Raw genomic sequence first — 18,564 nt, forward strand, 5'->3', positions numbered from 1 at the left:
ATCCTCCTTCAACTCCTCAGCATCCAAAATGGGTCTGTGCTACTCGGGATGTAGCGGGTTCTCTAGCAGGTGATCCTAAAGATTAGCGACATACACATTCTCAGTTCGATAGAGCCTCTTCTTTACTGGCTCAAGCTTCAGTGAATTATGATCTTGACACCTTTGCAGAAGCTTCAGGCCATCTAGATTGGGACATAGATATGAATGAAGAATATTGTTCATTATTGGCAAATGATACATGGGATCTTGGTCCTCTTCCAAAGGGACGAAGACTTGTTAGATGCAAATGGGTTTACATAACCAAGTTTGGACCAGATGGAAAAGTTGATAAACAGAAAGCTCGTCTTGTTGTTAAGGGTTTTTCACAAGTTGAAGGCATTGACTATAATGAAACCTTCTCCCCTGTTGCCAAAATGAAATCTATCCACCTTGTTCTTTCCCTTGCTGCCTCTTTCAAATGGGAAGTCCATTAGTTGGATGTTAAATCTGTCTTCTTGCATGGGGACTTGCACGAAGAAATCTATATGGAAAAACCTCCTGTCTTTATACAAATAGACTCTAGCCTTGTATGCCGGCTTAAGAAATCCCTTTATGGTCTCAAGCAAGCCCCTCGGGCTTGGTATGCCAAAATGGATAGCTTTCTTTTAGATACTGGCTTTTCTAGGTGTCATTCTGACAACACTGTCTACACCAAGAAAGTGGGTAAGTATCTTATCATTCTTTTCTTATTGTGGATGATCTTATCCTTACTAGTAGTGATCCCAACCTTATAAACCATGTGAAGTCTAGCCTTAAAAAGAAGTTTGAAATGATAGAATTAGGACACTTGCACTATTTTCTTGGTCTTCAAATCTTGCAAACCAAGGAAGGTATTTCCCTTTCCCAGTCCAAGTATGGCTGTGATCTTCTACACCATTTTCACATGGAAGACTGTAAGCCAACCCCTTCTCCCTTTCAGTCTGGAGCCAAACTTTCAGTCACTTGTACATCCCCTGAAGTTGATGCTACCTTATACCGTTAGCTTGTAGGAAAACTTTTGTATTTGACCCATACTTGTCCTGACCTTTCCTTTGCTGTTGGCCTTATTGCTCGGTATATGCAAAACCCACATGAAAGTCATTGGAAAGCAGCTAAAAGAATACTTCGTTATGTTCAAGGTACAATTCAATTTGGGATTCATTACAGTGCATAATCATCTCCTCTATTGGTTGGCTTAATTGATTCTGATTGGGCTGGTGACCCTGATGATCAGAAGTCTACTGCAGTTTATGTCTTCACTCTTGGTTTTGGACCTATTACATGGGCTTGCAAGAAACAAAGTGCCATTTCTATTTCTTCAGCAGAAGCTGAGTATTGAGGCATCGTAGAAGCTAGTAAGGAAGCACTGTGGCTTCGTCAGATCCTGTCAGAGTTTGGCTTTTAGCAGCAACATCTGACTACACTTTGGTGTGATAATCAAAGTGCCATTCAACTATGCAAAGATCTAGTCCAACATCAGCGCAACAAACACATTGAACTACACATGCACTTCATCAAAAAGCTCATTCATGACCATGTTCTTGAAGTGCAATATTGTTCAACCGATGATCAAGTTGCAGACATCTTTACAAAGGCTCTCACAGAGGCGAAGTTTACTAAACTTTGATTTATGGTTGGAGTTTAGGAAGTTGTCACTAAGGGGGGATAGGCTCTAATTCCTCCTTCCTTCTCTTATTGTGTCATATTTGTACATCCTTCAATCCTATCCTAAGTTGTTCTTAAGGGGGGATGTTAGGATATTCTGACACATAGGAAATAGTTAAGTATAATTTGGTCTAGTGTAGAGTTAGGTAAAGTGTGTTTCTTTACTATGTAATTTTGTAACTTACAATCTGACGGTCATGATATGTTCTAGACATGAAGTGATCCGACGGTTCATTCTCTCCTCGGTATTGCCGACACTAGATCCATGGATTAACACACGATTGGTCCATGATCTCTATTTAAAGAGCATGGAGGGTCATTTGTAGGGTGACCGTTCATGAGAGAAGCTTATGTAAATTTTATTTCTTTTATTAATAAATTGCCTGAAGTGGCCGCATTGGCTTAGGTCGTGGACTGTTTCCCTCTTTGAGGGTTTTAACCACGTCAAGAACACTGGTGTATTGATCTATGATCTGTTTGTGAGCGGTGTCCTTTGGTGTTCTATCCGAGGAACTTACCCTGTAAATTCCTACATGTAGCGGTTCATTCACTCGGTATCCTAAATTTTTAGGGCAAGGTAATGAGGATGTAGAACAAAACTGTTATCTGTGTGAAGCCATATGGAGGGTTAGAAAACTTCTAGATGCTACTAAGGTTATTGTGTCATAAACTACTTTAAGAGATAGAGTGCTCAAATGGTTTATGAAATGGGTTGCATTGCATGAGAATCCAACTCTTGATGAAGTTAAACAAGAATTTATCTAGGAGTTTAAACTTCGCCAAACATACCAATAGGGATTATATAAACTATGAGATATTAAATAATGTGAAGGATAAACTGCATGGGAGTGCATGCATTGATTCAAGGATGCAATTGGAAAAACTGAGTTATCCGATCTATCCCAATCACCAAAGAGATTAGTTCATTAAAGCCCTATTTCCATTGACCATAATCCCCTTAACGCAACAAAATATTGATACCCTATAAGATGCACTTGAGCAAGCTATGAAGATTGAAGCAATGATGGGATCCCCTCATGAGCATAGGGGAGGTGCATCAACTAGTGATCTTTCTATTGTTGGATTACAACATCAACTTGTTTATTTGATAGAGAGGTTTAAGTATATTCATGCAAAACGACCTTTGCATCCTTAGGTATGGTGCACTAATTTCCATGTTGAAGGGAATCACGCCACTAAGTGTCCACGATTGAGGGGTCTGTGACCATCTACTATGCCTATGGGACCGACTTCGCCATTTCCTAATGCTGGAGTCGTGCAAGTTGCTACAATTGCTATGTATCAAGGACATAGTCAATATCACGTGTTCCCTAATCAACAAGGTATGTCTGCATCATGCCACCGAGTGTCCACGGTTGAGGGGTCTGGGACTGTCTACTATACCTATGGGACTAAATTTTCCATTGCCTAAAGTTGGAGTTGCACAAGTTGCTACAAATGCTCTGTATCAAGGACATACTCAATATCATGTGTTTCCTAATCAACAAGGTACCTCTGCAAATGAATACTGTGATATTTTCCGTACTTATGGAAATCCACCTTGTCTTTGTCCTGTTTTGCATAAGTACTCAAATTTTCCAAACAACATGTTTTGCGAGTTATGTGGGTCCTCGAATCACCATAAAAACCAATGTAGAGCTTTAGATGCTCTGGATTATCACCTTGATCATACTGCATTAAGAGTCAACAGAGCTCCTTGAGGGCGAGAAGGAGGAAATTCAAGGGGGGTAAGAACTGGAGGAAGGGGTGTTACACAATATTTTGTCACCGACCCCGCATCCCCTGATCCTGGGTAGAGTCGGTCCCTGAATCGCGTTTTATTTGTGTCATACATCAAAATATGTGTCCACATCTTCCATGTCACTTAAGAAGATTAACCATGCTCATTAATCCTGAAGTTGAGCCTTTTTACCTATGTTTCAAGATCGTCGTAGGACATCAGTATCTTGCTTGCGATGATGGCTCAAAGTGAACAAGAACCTCACGACACCATCACAAGAGTACATATGTTCTTAGTGACGATTGATTTTAGGGATCGTCGCAGGTCATCAGTATCTTGCCTGCAACGATAGCCCTGAATGCACTAAAGCCTCGCGATGTCGCTTCTGAGTCTCGGTGTTTGACCTGCGACGACCTAGATATGGCGAATTAGTTCAAACATAATGCTTCTGAGTGGTTCTGGAGCTGGTTGTTGGGTCAAAGAAGTTCGCCTCTCCTCATTTGAGATGGTGGTTCTGCCTTTTGAGTAACCTCCCTTGAAGATAAGCTTCCTCTCCCATCATTTATGGAGGCTCCTTCTCTTATAAAAGCATCCTCCATGACTATGATCAACTAGTTCTTTGGAGTGATAGTTGAGTTTTTGGTGTGCTAGTTCTTAACTTGTTGGATTGATAGCTTACAGTTTGGATTGCCTTTCATGTTGTGGATTGAGAGTTTAAAATGGTTTTGTAAGAAGGAAGCCTTGTTGTGATTGCCTTAGTTTCATACTTGTTCTTTTGGGTGAAAGAGAGAGTCATCAGTCTTTCTGGGATACCTTTGAGAGTGAATGCTTATGGAGACGTACTGATTGGACCCTTCAAGGAAGCTTGCGACGTCAAGACGTGGTTGTAAGCTTTACTTTTGTTTACATTAATAAAATCAATGATTATTTCCTATATCATGTATGAAATGTATGTTGATAGCTTATGGTTCCTTGACTCTATAAGTATATAGTTTGTTATTGTGCTCTATTATGTGTTTTTTCGTTTTCATATGTTGTTTCAGGTGAATCATTCATTAAGGAGAAGAAAGCGATAGCTGAAGCAACATGACGAAGACTTCATCAAACACCGGTATAAGGTAGGCCTCTTTAACAATAACTATTTAAGGAATTAGCTATTGTCTTTGTCTTGCTGTGACTAGACCCACTCTAGGGCTAGAGGGGTTGTCTCTGTCCGCAGAGGGAACTTACCTGCATCACAAGTTGGCGACTCCGCTAAGGAATCCTTTGTGTGTTATCTCTTGTTTTTGCTCTCGATTTGTTTTTGATTGAATTACATAGTGTCTCCTTGTTTGGGATTGAACCATCAGTGTTTTGGATCACTTGAGTAGATCTAGTAGTCCACTTCACTGTCTGAGTGATAAGCCTGGTGTCTTTCAACAATTTTGCCTTATTTTCCCTCTTTGTTGAGATCGTCACTGTTTAATTCCTAACAGCTGCTACGAATTGCTCCTGTCCTCTTTACCCAAGCTGTATGTCGTGGATATCCCGTCATACAGCTGCGACAATTCTTGAAATCAGACCATCGCTGAGAACAGGTGTACCTTTGCGACAACGTCGCTGAGTTGCTAATGTCGTGCCTACGATGATTTGGCGATCGTCTCATGTTGTCAGTCTTACCCCTGCGACTATTCCTGTAGGGTTGCTTTTTACAGCCCTGCCTCCTAAATAGGCCAGTGTAGCTTGTCCTTTGTTGTCTCTTACATCTTATTAAGCTTGTTTTGACTGTGTTTGCTAAGGCATATCTTTCTTGATTTCGTCTGTATGAATTTTGGTTTTTGGGCTGTGTGACCTAAGTCTTTTAGGGTTTCATCAAGAATTCACTTGTTTTGGGTTGCTTTTCCTTCCAAGATTCTGAGCTACATCCACAACAGTCTTGTTGATTTGTTTGAAGCTATTCTTTTGCCCATCTTCTTGGTTGATCCGTAGTAATTGGTCATCAAACTAGCTTGTTGTGTTGATTTGATTTCCATTCACTATTGAAGCATAGATTACATTTGCCTTTTGATTAGTCAAGTTGTGCATTAGCTTGTTTGTTATTTATTCCAAAAAAAAATAAAATTGCACTCATATAGTATACAAAAATGAAAGCATGTTTGCATTAGTAGATTCTTTATGATTAGGAATTGAAAAGCGAAATTCGAATCTTTCATTTTTTTTCGTCATAGTAGTTGCGAGATGAGCGGAAATTGATGCATTGTGTTTCCTATTGATTGGATTACTTACTTGCACTACTGTTCTTGCATTTGCTTGTTTGGAAATGAACTCCTTACCCTCATTTAGTTAGTCGTTCATCGAAAGGAATGGTTTTTTGCTCTTCTAGTTGCATACTAGAGATTGTTGAAATACATTCGGTAAGGCCTTGAAATCAAAACTTAATCCAAGATTAACTGTTAAAATCTATTGAATGAACTTAAAAACGCATTGGAACCTAACACTCAAATATTTAAAGGTCTAGGCTAGAGACGTGTTCCGACGTCGTTAAACCTAGTTCGTATTGTTCTCACTATGGTTGGGTGATTCCTCCTTTTGTGATACAATAGATGCTAGTACGGATTTGTGCTCCCCGTACAATCACGTATATATTGGGAGACCCCACTAGGTTATCATCCTATTATCCATAGGAAGCCGAGTTTATCGCCTTACGAGTCGTAACGCACCGAACATAACATTCGGGAAAATTGACTGCCATACGGAAAATCCTTGGTCATTTCTCTTTCATTTTATTACCAAGGTGTATATGCAGTTTTACGATTTGTCTGGTAAACCTCTTGCCTAGAATTCCAGAGCAGTCACTTTCGTTCCTTTTTGACTCTTCAAAAGTAAAAGGATCATCTGAGCACTTGTCCTTTCAGGCTCATTAAACTACAAAAGCGATAGAGTCACCTTTCGTCCTTTTCTCGACTATTAAGATATGAAAAGACAAAGTTTTGTTTCAATGTTGTAAAATTAACTGCCCACGAAATATTCCTAGTTAAAGTTAGCATTCCTTTCGTTATGCTCCTATACCAATAGGTGTCATATATCATGATTGAATTGATGAGCTATGTAATATGTTCATACCTTTTCTCGTTGCAAAGGTTTTCCATATTTTCAAAAAATAAAAAAATTTAAAAAATGTAAAGAGGGTATACCCTAAAAGAAAAATCAAAGGGTAAAAAGAATAAGATGGTCAAAAAAGTGAAAGAAAATGAACCCCACCAAAATAAAGACCAAGGAAAGTGTGCAAGCCTAAATGCCACTACTTGTTACTCTTGTATAATAAATAATTGTGTGCAGTTTGTTAGCTTATGCCACAATTGATGGACAATCAAACAACTTAAGCTTGGCTAGTTCATATTTGAATTTTATGTTTTAGAGATAGAGAATAAAATCTGACCAAACTGTTTAATCTTGGCAGACGAGTAGATAGATAGAGTGAACAAAAGGAGCTCAACAGTTTAATCTGAGCCCTTGGATGTAATAAGGCTAGACTTAGATAGATATCTGCATGTAAAAGAAAAGAAAAATTTGATAAGGTTTACCAGTCTAAGTGCACCCAAATAAAGAAGAAAAAATGTTAGGTTGAAGTAGGTAGGGTAGCTAAATGATGTTTCAGAATTACATGTGATGAATGATGACTCTAAATGTGTTAATCTTTTACTTTCATCACAAGTACAAGGTAGACATTACACTGAAAGCATTTCAAAGCAAAGCAAGGTCAAATAATTAACTCCCCTTCTCATCTTTCCCTAAGCTTTCACTAATTTCCCCTAAGTACTAAGGCATTTGCTAAAATTAGAGGGGCTCAGAGCATTTCTCTGACTTCTAGAGGAACCGGACCCTCGACCCAATAGTTCACAAAGCCTAAAGTACTTAAAACTATTCATAAGATCACTCATTCACCTTCATAATTCTTTTCCTAAGTAAAATCCTATTTTACTTAGGAAAATTGCAAATATTTCTCATATAAACCCTTTTTCACTCTAAAGCCTAAGTTTAACTACACATGTCAAATGTTTTTATACTTGGCGCTTTTCATTTCATTGTCATATTAATTTTTAACTTATATTATATAAAATCCCTTATAATGTTTACCCTCTCCCGTATTATGTAAATATGAAAAAACCCTCAAATTCTATATATCCCGCCCCTGATTAAATATAATCATAAAGCTTTTATAATCGGGATTGATTAGTTAATCCATAACTAATTAACAGCCCATAAATCCCCCACCGCATCAATATGGGATTAATTAACCCTTATGGTTAATTAATAACCTTCCCCGACCTATCCCGCCACTCCCGATATGATTTAATTAACCCTTAATCATATCGGGCCCGCCCTATTAAACTTCCTCATATCGCACCTTCCGTCAACCGTCTGATCAGGCCTCCAGATCTAACAGCCTTTATAAATTTCGCGTGACCTTTTGTGACCACGCGTTAGCGCGCGATCACAAAGTAGTTTTTGCACAGTAAGTCGCCACACGTCGAAAAATCTATGGAATCGTTGGCTCCTGGATTATTACAGCCCATCCCCAAAAGCAGTGTGATATGAAACTGCTTACTGCCTTCCCGCATGCGACAAAACTGTCATGTCACTCCCCGCTGACGTCACTCGTCTGGAAACCCAAAACACCCACCAACCCTTGACTTTGTAAATAAAACAAACAATGTCATTTTCATTGCTTCGTACTGTAAACTTGTGCTGCCATGCAAAAGAACGTCGAGGTCAACAGTTTGAAGTTTTCAGTCGCCAACCTGCTCAAAACTTGCAGCCGACACAACCCAGAACCTGTTAGCCACAACTAGTACCTGAATTTCACTGTTCATCCCCCGAACACAGGTATTTATCCAAACTCCCAATAAAACCCTGCAAGTTCTCATTTTCCACTGTAATTTGACAGAGAAGTTCCAAATTCATTACAATTCAGTCTTTGTTTTCATCATATAAGTTCCCAGACCCTCTGTTTTGCCCATTTTTCAAAGAAAACCTAAATTCCCTTTCTGAATCCACAAGAACTAGAAATGGAAACCCCTGTAGCTTTGAATGTTGCACCCATAAATGCTCCTCATAAAGATTTAGACTATTTGCCTCTTGCGGATAAAGACTTCCAGATAAAAGACTTAGCCACTGATAAAAATCACCTCAAAGTCTTTTGCCAAAGTAGAGATAACTACCTGAATGGCTCTGATGTCCTAGGACTATGGGAATCTAACCTTCCCATGTATTTTCTCCCCTCAGTCCATGTTTTCCCTGATATAATTCATCAATGCCAGGCCAATTATGACCCTAACCGCAGAGAAGTTATGTCTCCCAGCCAAACAGTCCTCTTCCCGATAACCCGAGCCAAATAATCCTCTTCCCAATAACTGCTGAATCCATCAATGAAATGTTGCAATTTCACCCCAGTCAAGCTCTCACTCCCATTTCCATTGGATATTTACTTGAGAAATCAACTCAATTATCCCAATCAGAACTGAATCGCATCTGTCAGACTTTCATGTTACAGAAACATCAGCCTAAGGGCCCACCTCCTTATCTGCAAACTTTCTTCACAGATATGGGAAGACTCATTGTTGATATGATATCTTTAATTATGGGATTCAACACTAGTGAGTTTGTTGATGAGATAACCCTAGTGTTGTTGTCAATTTTTACTCTTGGATAGCCCCCTGTTGTTAAGTATGATTATGCCTCCTATATTGCTAATAAAATTCATGACCAGTTCTTGAGACTGGACAATGAAGGAGTTTTCAAGTATACCACCTTCATATATCATCTCATGCTGTATTATCAGTAAGAAAATTTCCCTTTCCTTGTCATGAAACTTGATACCAAAGGCAATCCAAGGTCTGTTATCTTTTGGAGTCCCATCTTCCATGCATCCTTAGATTCCCCTTACTCATACAATGAGTTCATTGATCAATTTGTTCATCTAGCAACCACCTTATTGACAGGGATTTCCCCTCCCAAGATCAGTGGTGACATTAAAAGGATCCTACAGCTCTCAAAGCAGTACAGAATAGGTGATTGGTACCTATACAAGAACCATACAGAAATCAGGATATATGGGTGTGAGCTTTGCCCTTTCAAGTTACCAAAATACGTTCCAATGAGACTGTTTGCATTGGAATATTTCAGACAAATGATAAATTTAGACTTGGTCCATTTTTATAATGCCAAAAAGAAAGCTCAACTCAAAATCAAAAATCAGTTAGGCCCTTTTGTCTGCAACACTAGGGAAGCATGGAGAGAAGCAGAGATAATTTTAGAAGATCACCTTAAATTACACAAGAGTTTTGGGTGGATGCCATATGACCCTAATAGCTTTATCTATGATAGAAGAATGAAGCACAGGCTGTCACCATACATACACCATAGAATCCCAGAGATTGAACAATTTTCCAATATGGATGAATGGAGGGAGGGGACCCTAGTAGAAACTGATAGTGAACAGGTCAATATAGAAAATGTTATGAGGGATCTTGAGAAAACACTTGACCTGGATTCTTTTGGGCAGGTACGATTTGAGTCTTCATAGAGGTCAGGGATTAGTGCTTCTACAACTGAAACCTCTCAGCAGCATTCACAAGATACCAACACACCATTCACAGGAACATCCAAGGGAATGGGGCCAGAGACTAGTACTTAGGCCATAGAGCAATCTACAATGTCTAAACAGCCTGAAACTTCTAAGGAACAGGCCCAAATGCAAACTCCTCCAACTCAAAGCAATGTGGGAGAAACTCCAATCTTGCAGACTCCTCTGAATGAGGAAAAGAATAAAAGAGAGACAGGGAAGTAGCTATCCCTGCCAGTGGACCCTCAAAGCAGCCTGGTGCTAAAAGGCATAGACTAAATCCCCTTTCAGAGGAGGAATTTTTTGAAGAGACTACTGATAGCCAAAGGAAAGAAGGAGTAGATAGTCATCAAACTTTCCCAGTAGGTGGGACATCTACTAGTTCACAGAGACAAGAGATGGAGAGACAACAAAGTGTAGAAGTATCATCATTTAGGCCACTAGGGAAAGACACTTCAGATATCAAGAAGAAGTTTATAGAAATAAAAGCCAGAAATGATCCATCAAGGCTCCAGGTTTACAACCAATATTTGAAAATGGCTCCCACTAATCAAAACAGATTGATGTCAGCCTATGACATCAAGCAAGGTAAAATGATAATGAGTTATTTCAAACCTAAAGTGCAACAACCTCAATCAGCAGCAGACTACCTCAGAACCAACTTTGAGGCCATGGCAAAGGACATCCATCCCTTGGACCAAATTGAGTTGCATAAACAGACATGAGAAATGATCTATTCTACATTGTCTGGTAAGGCCATGATGGCCCAAAGGCTAGAAAATTCTTTGAATAATACAATTGCCCAATTAGAGATGGAGAAAGCCTCCTCGCAGGCTAAAGATAATAGAATAAAATCTTTAGAAGAATTGATCATTGGGTTGGGTCATGATCCGAAAGATGTGAAGGCTGCAGAAGCCTTAATAAAAAAGAAAGATGAAGATATTGCTGCCTTAAGGAAGCAGCTAAAGCTGCCTCCTTCAAGGTATCCACAGACTGCTGAGGTCATAAAGCAAAAGTCTGAAGAAGAGCTAATGGATTTAGTCTTAAAACTTAATGAAAGACTAAACGAGACTGACCAAGAAATAGAAAAATCACTGAAGGACAAGCAGGGAGAGTCGACCTCTCAGCCTCCCAATGTGATACCAATAGTCTCAACTGCAGTCCCTTCAACCCTTGGAACAACTATGGCACCAAACATTCCAGTAGCCACAACAGAGGTGGTCACAGGTACAACAACACGAGGAACAAAAGGAACAACATAGGAGAATACTTCAAATTTGAGCACAGAGGAGCTAATAAAATCAATGGAAGAGATGAAACTCCATGTTTCAGAGCTGAAAACGGTAAAAGAAAAATACGTTACCTTAGAACAGAGGGATGATCTCTCAAAGATAAATGTTGCAGAAAAGACAAGGGAAATTAAAGCATTAGAAAACAAGGTAAAATCATTAGAAAATGACTTTACATTTGACAAGCCCTTGGCAGATATTAAAAAGATTCTTTGGGCCAACATCACTCAGTCAATAAATGATGTTTGGCCATCAATCCAAATAATTTTTGAATAAATTGATTTGGTAAAGGTAGCCCAAGAAGAGATTCAAAGGACAAGAGCAGAATTAGGAAAGATTCTTGAGGAAGCGACCAGGCTCATAAATTTTTTGAATAACAAGAATAAGCACCAGCTTGAAGAACTTGGCATTGAAGACAAAACATGGACAATTCTGGAAGCCAAAAGGGTTTTAACTAAAAGGACTCTGATGCAAAATTTAGAAAGAAGATGCCATGACATGCAGGAAGAAATTAATGCATTTATAGAGAAATGTGGTATTTTGTAGAGTAAAGGGTTGCCTAGTCCTTTAGTTATTAATGAAAAATTAATGAGGCCTATAGATTATGTGGACAAATTGAATCAATATGCAGGCAACCAGGCAAGTTCATCAACAAGTGCATTAGCATCAAAAAAATTGCCTACAGGCAGAGTTCTCTATGACAGCCTAGAGAACCTATTCTATGTCGAGCATGAAATAAAGCACTTGTTTCCAATTCAGCCTACCATTTTCAGGTACACCAAAACTGATGAGACCCTCAGAAAACTTCAAAAAACTAGAATACCACAACCAAAATGGTGGGAAGAAATATTAGAAATTTTGTAATTTTTCCTTGGTAAAAGGTAAATTTTGGTTATTTACTACAGTCGGTGATGGTAAAGAGGATAAACATAGATCAAACAAGTAAAGAGTATCAGAGCAGGATAAAGTGTATCAGTAAAAGGATGAAAAGTAGAACAACCAGCACAAGATTACATCAAAGACAACAGGATGCCAAATTATAGGACCTGACTCCAGCACACTCTCAAGAATAGGGATAACAAACCATCAGTTTGCCTCTATCTGTTACCTATGAGACCATCTGTATCTATTTTCATGTAACATATAGTTAATTATCTCAGAATATATCTCACTTTGTTATGAGATATTTTATTGTAAAGTTTTTGTATAAATACTTCCTCATTCGGAGCATTGAGGGTGGATTCTTAGACATTGCTGTAAAACTGATTATTTTGGAGTAAAGTGCTGTTGGACCAAATCTTGCATGGCTGGATGGATGTAGAATTGATACAAAGGACTTTTCAGAGGATTCAAGTGCAATACATCGAGCAAATATGTATCTTATAACTCCTGTGTTATTGTTTTCCTGTTTAAATATTTCAATTATGTTTCACATCTGAATATCAAAACGAAAAAGAATAATTCAGAAAGTGCTTAGGTGCAATTTATCTTCAATCGTTTTTATTCTAAATGTTTTCTTCTAAACTAGCATAAGCAGTGAATTCTTAATTGCTTATGTTTCCTAGTTTACTCATTTTGATTGTTTAGTAAAGAATTATTAATTGCTCTTTATTGGTAATCATCCAAGTTCCCTCCCTTAAAACATGATGAAGGATTCTTAATTTCCCTTCATCTCTTTTAAGTCCATTCCATCTTTTCAAGTCTTTATTTGCTCCTTGTTTAGCTATCTTGCCCCGTGAAGCCATCCTTTGTCGAGAAACCAAGTCCAGTTGAGCCATCTTCTTTGAATCCATTAGCCCAATGGCCTAAAATACTCAGTCCTACCCCTTTACTATTGAATTTCACCACCAAATACAATCAAAACCCAAAAGCTGTCATAACTAGCCTAATATCTTTCAAAACAAACCTAAACCTTAAAGAGAGAGCCCTCTCTTGATACAGATTGGCTAGATTCTGTACCTAAAAGTTGGTTTGTGGTTACCTCAGACCCCTTTCCCCCTTCTTACAACTTCTGGGAAAATCTGAGTGATAACATAGTGGCGACTCCATTGGGGAACGAATAGTGTGTTTGTTACTATTGTTTTCTTTATAAACTACAGGTGGAGCTTGAAGTTAGCTAGGTAGCCTTTGAACTGCTCTTTCTTTGCAATTGCATATTAGATGAATGCTGCTTCAGTCTATCTCCGGTCTAGTTTATGGACTGAACATCTGGTTTCCAAACATTCGACCAGTTCCTCTTGTCAAATAAGTCTTTAAGAAAGTTCAAATCCCATATCTAAAACCTCTTAAAGAAACCATAGAAGTTGTGTTGTTAATACCAATTAAAGAAAAACCAAAAATACACCTAAAAATCTGGCTTCAGAAAGGACTCGTTACACCAGAGCTAATCCTGATCCCAATCCACCACAAGTGTTTGAAAATCCTAATCTGATCCCCAGAATTCTTAGGAGACAGGAAAGCCAAGAAAGTTCTGCCAGTTCCAGACCCCCTTTCAGATCAACATCCTGTCCTGTTAGGTGGATCTATCTTGAAGATGAACCCTTTGATGAACATTTTGAAATCTCTCTGTTTAGGACATCCTCTGATTCTGAATTAATTGACCTACTCCCAGATCCATTGTTCATTGAAGAATTACAGCTTGAAATTGTTAATTCACATCTTGATAGACATTTGCAGAACTCCATACAATCTGATCTTACCTCTGAAGGAACACCCAATCTTTCTGTGATCACTACTACCTCTCCGAGTTCATCACCATTTCCTCAGACATCTCAACCTCAAACCACCCCTTCTACCCTTCCATCTACCACTCCAACACCCATCGTTATCCCAACTCCAGCTGTTGTTTCTTCACTACTTGCTGCAATGGAAAACAAATATACTCCCTTGGTATTACTAGCGAATTTAGGGGCCATGCCCCAAGACTATCAAAGTAAAATCACTCCATTTGATGGTTTTGGTACCTACACTGCTCAAAAACATACCAAAAAAATGACTGATTACTTTGAAATATATGAAATAGATGCTGATGATGTAAGAATGAGAATATCTGTTCAAAGTCTAACTGTAGAAGTCAGAACCTGGTTTAAAGCCCTACCTGCAAACAGTATAAACAACCTAGAAAATCTCTATAGGGAATTCTTAAACATATGGGAAAAGAATAAATATCCTCTCCAAATATTATCAGAATATGAAAACCTAAAGAAAGGAACACAAGAAACTGTGCAAGACTGCTGCACCAGGTTCAACAATGTTTATAATGCTATTCCTCAAAACCTTAGACGTCCTCCTGATTTAGTGTTAATCAAATTCCCTTATGGATTTGATTTTGACATGGCCTACCAGTTTAGAGAAAGAGCTCCCCGCACTTTAGAAGATATGCAAACTATAGCTATCAGTGTTGAAGCTAACCTGATATCTAAACGAGCCAAGGCTAGAAGTGAAAGGAGAATACCATTGAAAGAAGAACCCTCAGTTTTTGAACAAAAATTAGGTGCTATAATTAAAGGGATAGATAGGCTAGGGGATAGAGTAGAAATAATAGAAAGGAAAGCCGCTTGGGATGGTTAGCCAACTAATACTGGGAGAAATCCAAATTTCAGGAAAAATTAAAACCAGAACACTGGAAAGACTGGTCTTGACCAAAACATTAGGCCCCCATTCTAGGAAAATTATGCTGAAGCCTCAAATTCTGATGAACCAATAGAAGATACTCAAATAAATTTAATGGGACTCAATAACGAAAAACAAGTTTTCTTGACCTAGGAGGATCAAGAGGCTCATATTCTCAAAAAATTCCAAACTTAGTCAGGTGAATCATTTGACTTCAGGGAGGGATATGACACAACCATTTATGAAGTCCACAAGCAATATAACCTGAGGAGTAGAAGAATTGATGTTCCTGAAACCAACAAATAGAAAGCTACAAAACAGCCCATCAAAGGTAAGACGAATACTACACCTGTACATATTCTTTCTAGATCAGATCCTAATCCTGCTAATCCAATAATTGAAGATGTCTCCGACAATCAACCTAATAACAGACAACCCTCCACTCCTCCTCCTCCCAAAGGAAATGTGGAAGAACCTCCAGAAGTTGATTTGGAAGCAACTTCAACTCATAACCCCACTCCTGAGAAGGAGAAAAATACAGAAAATACAGAAGACAAAGAGAATCCCACTGTTCGAAATACAAGAGTTCAGTCAGAAAAACCTTTTAATCTGGAGACTGAAGTAGGCAAACTAAAAATAACTGTTCCATTGTCCGAATTAGCTAAACATGATGTCTATCGAAGTCAAATCAATATATCACTCAGAATCACTGGAAATGAAGACTCAGTCAATGTTTTCGATGACCAACCAGAATTGATATTTGGCCCTGAAGTAAATGGAAAACCCTTAGATGGAGGAATTCCTCCTTTCTATGTAAGTTTGAACATACATGACAAAATACTTCATAATGCCATGTTTGATTCTGGGGCATCTCACAACCTAATGCCCAAGTCTGTAATGGAAAAACTAGACCTAGATATCAACAGGCCATACAAAGACCTCTTTTCTTTTGAGTCAAGTGAGGTGAGATGTTTAAGATTGATAGAAGAATTGTGTGTTTCACTGGTTCAATACCCTGCAAAGACAATCTTAATGGACATAATGGTAGCAGATATTCCACCAAAATATGTCATGTTATTGTCCAGATCCTGGGGTGCAAAGCTTAAGGGATCTATTCAGTTGGACATGTCCGATGCTACTATCTCAGTTTTCGGCCAACCTAAGAAGCTATACAAAGAAACTTTAATGAAATATGTAGTAAGTAGTCAGGAAAAACCCCAAAATTTCCCCATCTACTTAGTACACTCTGATATGGATTCATTCATTCTTTACAATGCTGAAATTGATCCTTCCAATGAATTAGAAGTTTTAGCAGCAGAACCAAAAGAAATTAAAAAAGAAAAATCTAGTGTTCAAATCCAGGAAATCTCTGAAAACAATGAAATATCAGAAACCCAAGGGAAACCAGAAGAAAATGAAAAAACGGATCTGACAATTAAACAAATTCATGATACTCCTGATACCAATTATGAACATGGAATTCTTTGGCATTTAGAATTTGATGGCTAAGTCAACAAATTAGGAGCAGGAGCAGGAGTTTGGGTGTACAATCTTGAAAATGACCATGCTGAAGGCCATGCCTATAGGTTAGATTTTAAGTGCACCAATAATATGGCAGAGTATGAAGCTCTCTTGCTAGGTCTCAAACTTGTTAAAAGATTAGGAGAAATTAGAGTATCTTTCATAGGAGATTCTAATTTAATTATTCAACAGATCAAAGGGAAGTATCTAACTAATGATCCTAGATTAAGATACTACAGAGGAACAATTATAGAGATTCTTAATACTTTTCTGGAAACTCAGCTTGCTAAAATCCCAAGAAAACACAACTTGCAAGCCCACAGTCTGGCAATGTTTGCCAACACCTGCAAATTACCTTTCGAACCCAATCATCAGTTCACAGCTGAGACTAAACATAGACCAGCCATACCTGATAATGTAAAGAACTGGCAAGTGTTTGATAGTGATGAGAAAATAAATAATTTCTTGAATTTAGATGAAGAATTTTCTAACAGTCACATAGATGTAAATATAATTATTGAATTCGATCAAACAAATGAGGTAGAAACAGTTATTTTAGAAGAAAGTACAATTCAAATACTTCATCCCACAAAATTCACTAAAAGAGAAATGCAGGACCTTAAACAAATGGATATTGATGAGATTATTGAAGGAGAATTAGAAGTCATTGATTTAAAAGACAATCATCTACCTAAAGGATTAACTCCTCTAGAAGACCTCTTTGATTCCAATGATATTCCAAAGAAACCAAAGATGGAACCACTAAAAGCAAACATTGAAGAATATAACTTAGGGACTAAACAAAATCCAAAAATGATAAAACTATCTAAATCTTTGCCTTCTCATCAAAAGTTAAAATATGTTGAACTAATGAGAGAATTCCCGGATGTCTTTTCCTGGAGTTATGAGGATTTGAAATCATATGATACCTCAATAATTCAACATACAATACCTTTGAAACAAGACCAAAAACCATTCAAACAAAAACTCAGAAGAATCAACCCTGTATTACTACCACTGATTGAACAAGAAATTAAACGTATGTATGAGGCAGGGATAATTGCACCTATAAGATTTTCAGAATGGGTATCAAACTTAGTACCGACTAGGAAGAAAACAGGTGAAATCATATTATGTGTAGATCTGAGAAATGTGAACAAGGTTTCTCTGAAGGATAATTACCCTTTACCCAAGATGGACCATATTTTGCAAAGGGTAGTAGGTTCTTCTAGAATTTCTTTGTTAGATGGATTTTCAGGGTATAACCAGATTCTGGTTCATCCTGATGACCAAGAAAAAACTTCCTTTACCACACCATGGGGCACATTTATGTATATCAAAATGCCATTTGGACTTAAAAATGCAGGAGCTACTTTCCAGAGAGCAATGGATATTGCATTTGCTAAAGAAATTCATGATTTTCTTGTCATATATCTGGATGACCTAACTATTTTTTCTAAGTCAGATAAGCAGCATTTGGACCATCTCAGACAAGTATTTCTCAAATGCAGAAAATATGGTATCTCTTTAAATCCTAAGAAATCCTTGTTTGGCTTGGAAGAAGGTAAACTTTTAGGTCACATCATTTCAAAGGATGGCATTCGAATTGACCCTGCTAGAATAGATGCAATTTTACAAATACCTCATCCTAGAAGTATCAAAGAACTTCAAGCTTTCTTAGGAAAGATAAATTTTTTGAGAAGATTCATATCTAATTTAGCAGAACTAATTAGGTTACTTAATAACATGTTAAGAAAGGATTCAAGTATAAAATGGATAGTAGAAGCCAAACAAGCATTTGAAGAAATTAAAATGGCTTTAACCAGAACACCGGTCCTTACAAGTCCCCAATTTGATAGAGATTTCATAATATTTTCATTCGCATCAGAACACATTATAACAGCTGTTTTATTACAAAAAGATGATCAAGGATGTGAGAAACCCATAGCCTTTTTTAGTAAAGCACTGAGAGATGCATCATTAAAATACAAGATCATGGAAAAACAAGCATTTGCACTTGTTAAAGTAATTAAAGATTTCAGAGTTTATATATTATATTCTCATGTGATAGCTTATGTACCAAATGCTATTGTCAAGGACATCCTGACTCAGGA

Source organism: Pinus tabuliformis, chromosome 3_2 (genome assembly GCF_031772625.1).
Source record: "Pinus tabuliformis cultivar Carrire ecotype Pingquan chromosome 3_2, CPIR1, whole genome shotgun sequence".
Classification (NCBI taxonomy): domain Eukaryota; kingdom Viridiplantae; phylum Streptophyta; class Pinopsida; order Pinales; family Pinaceae; genus Pinus; species Pinus tabuliformis.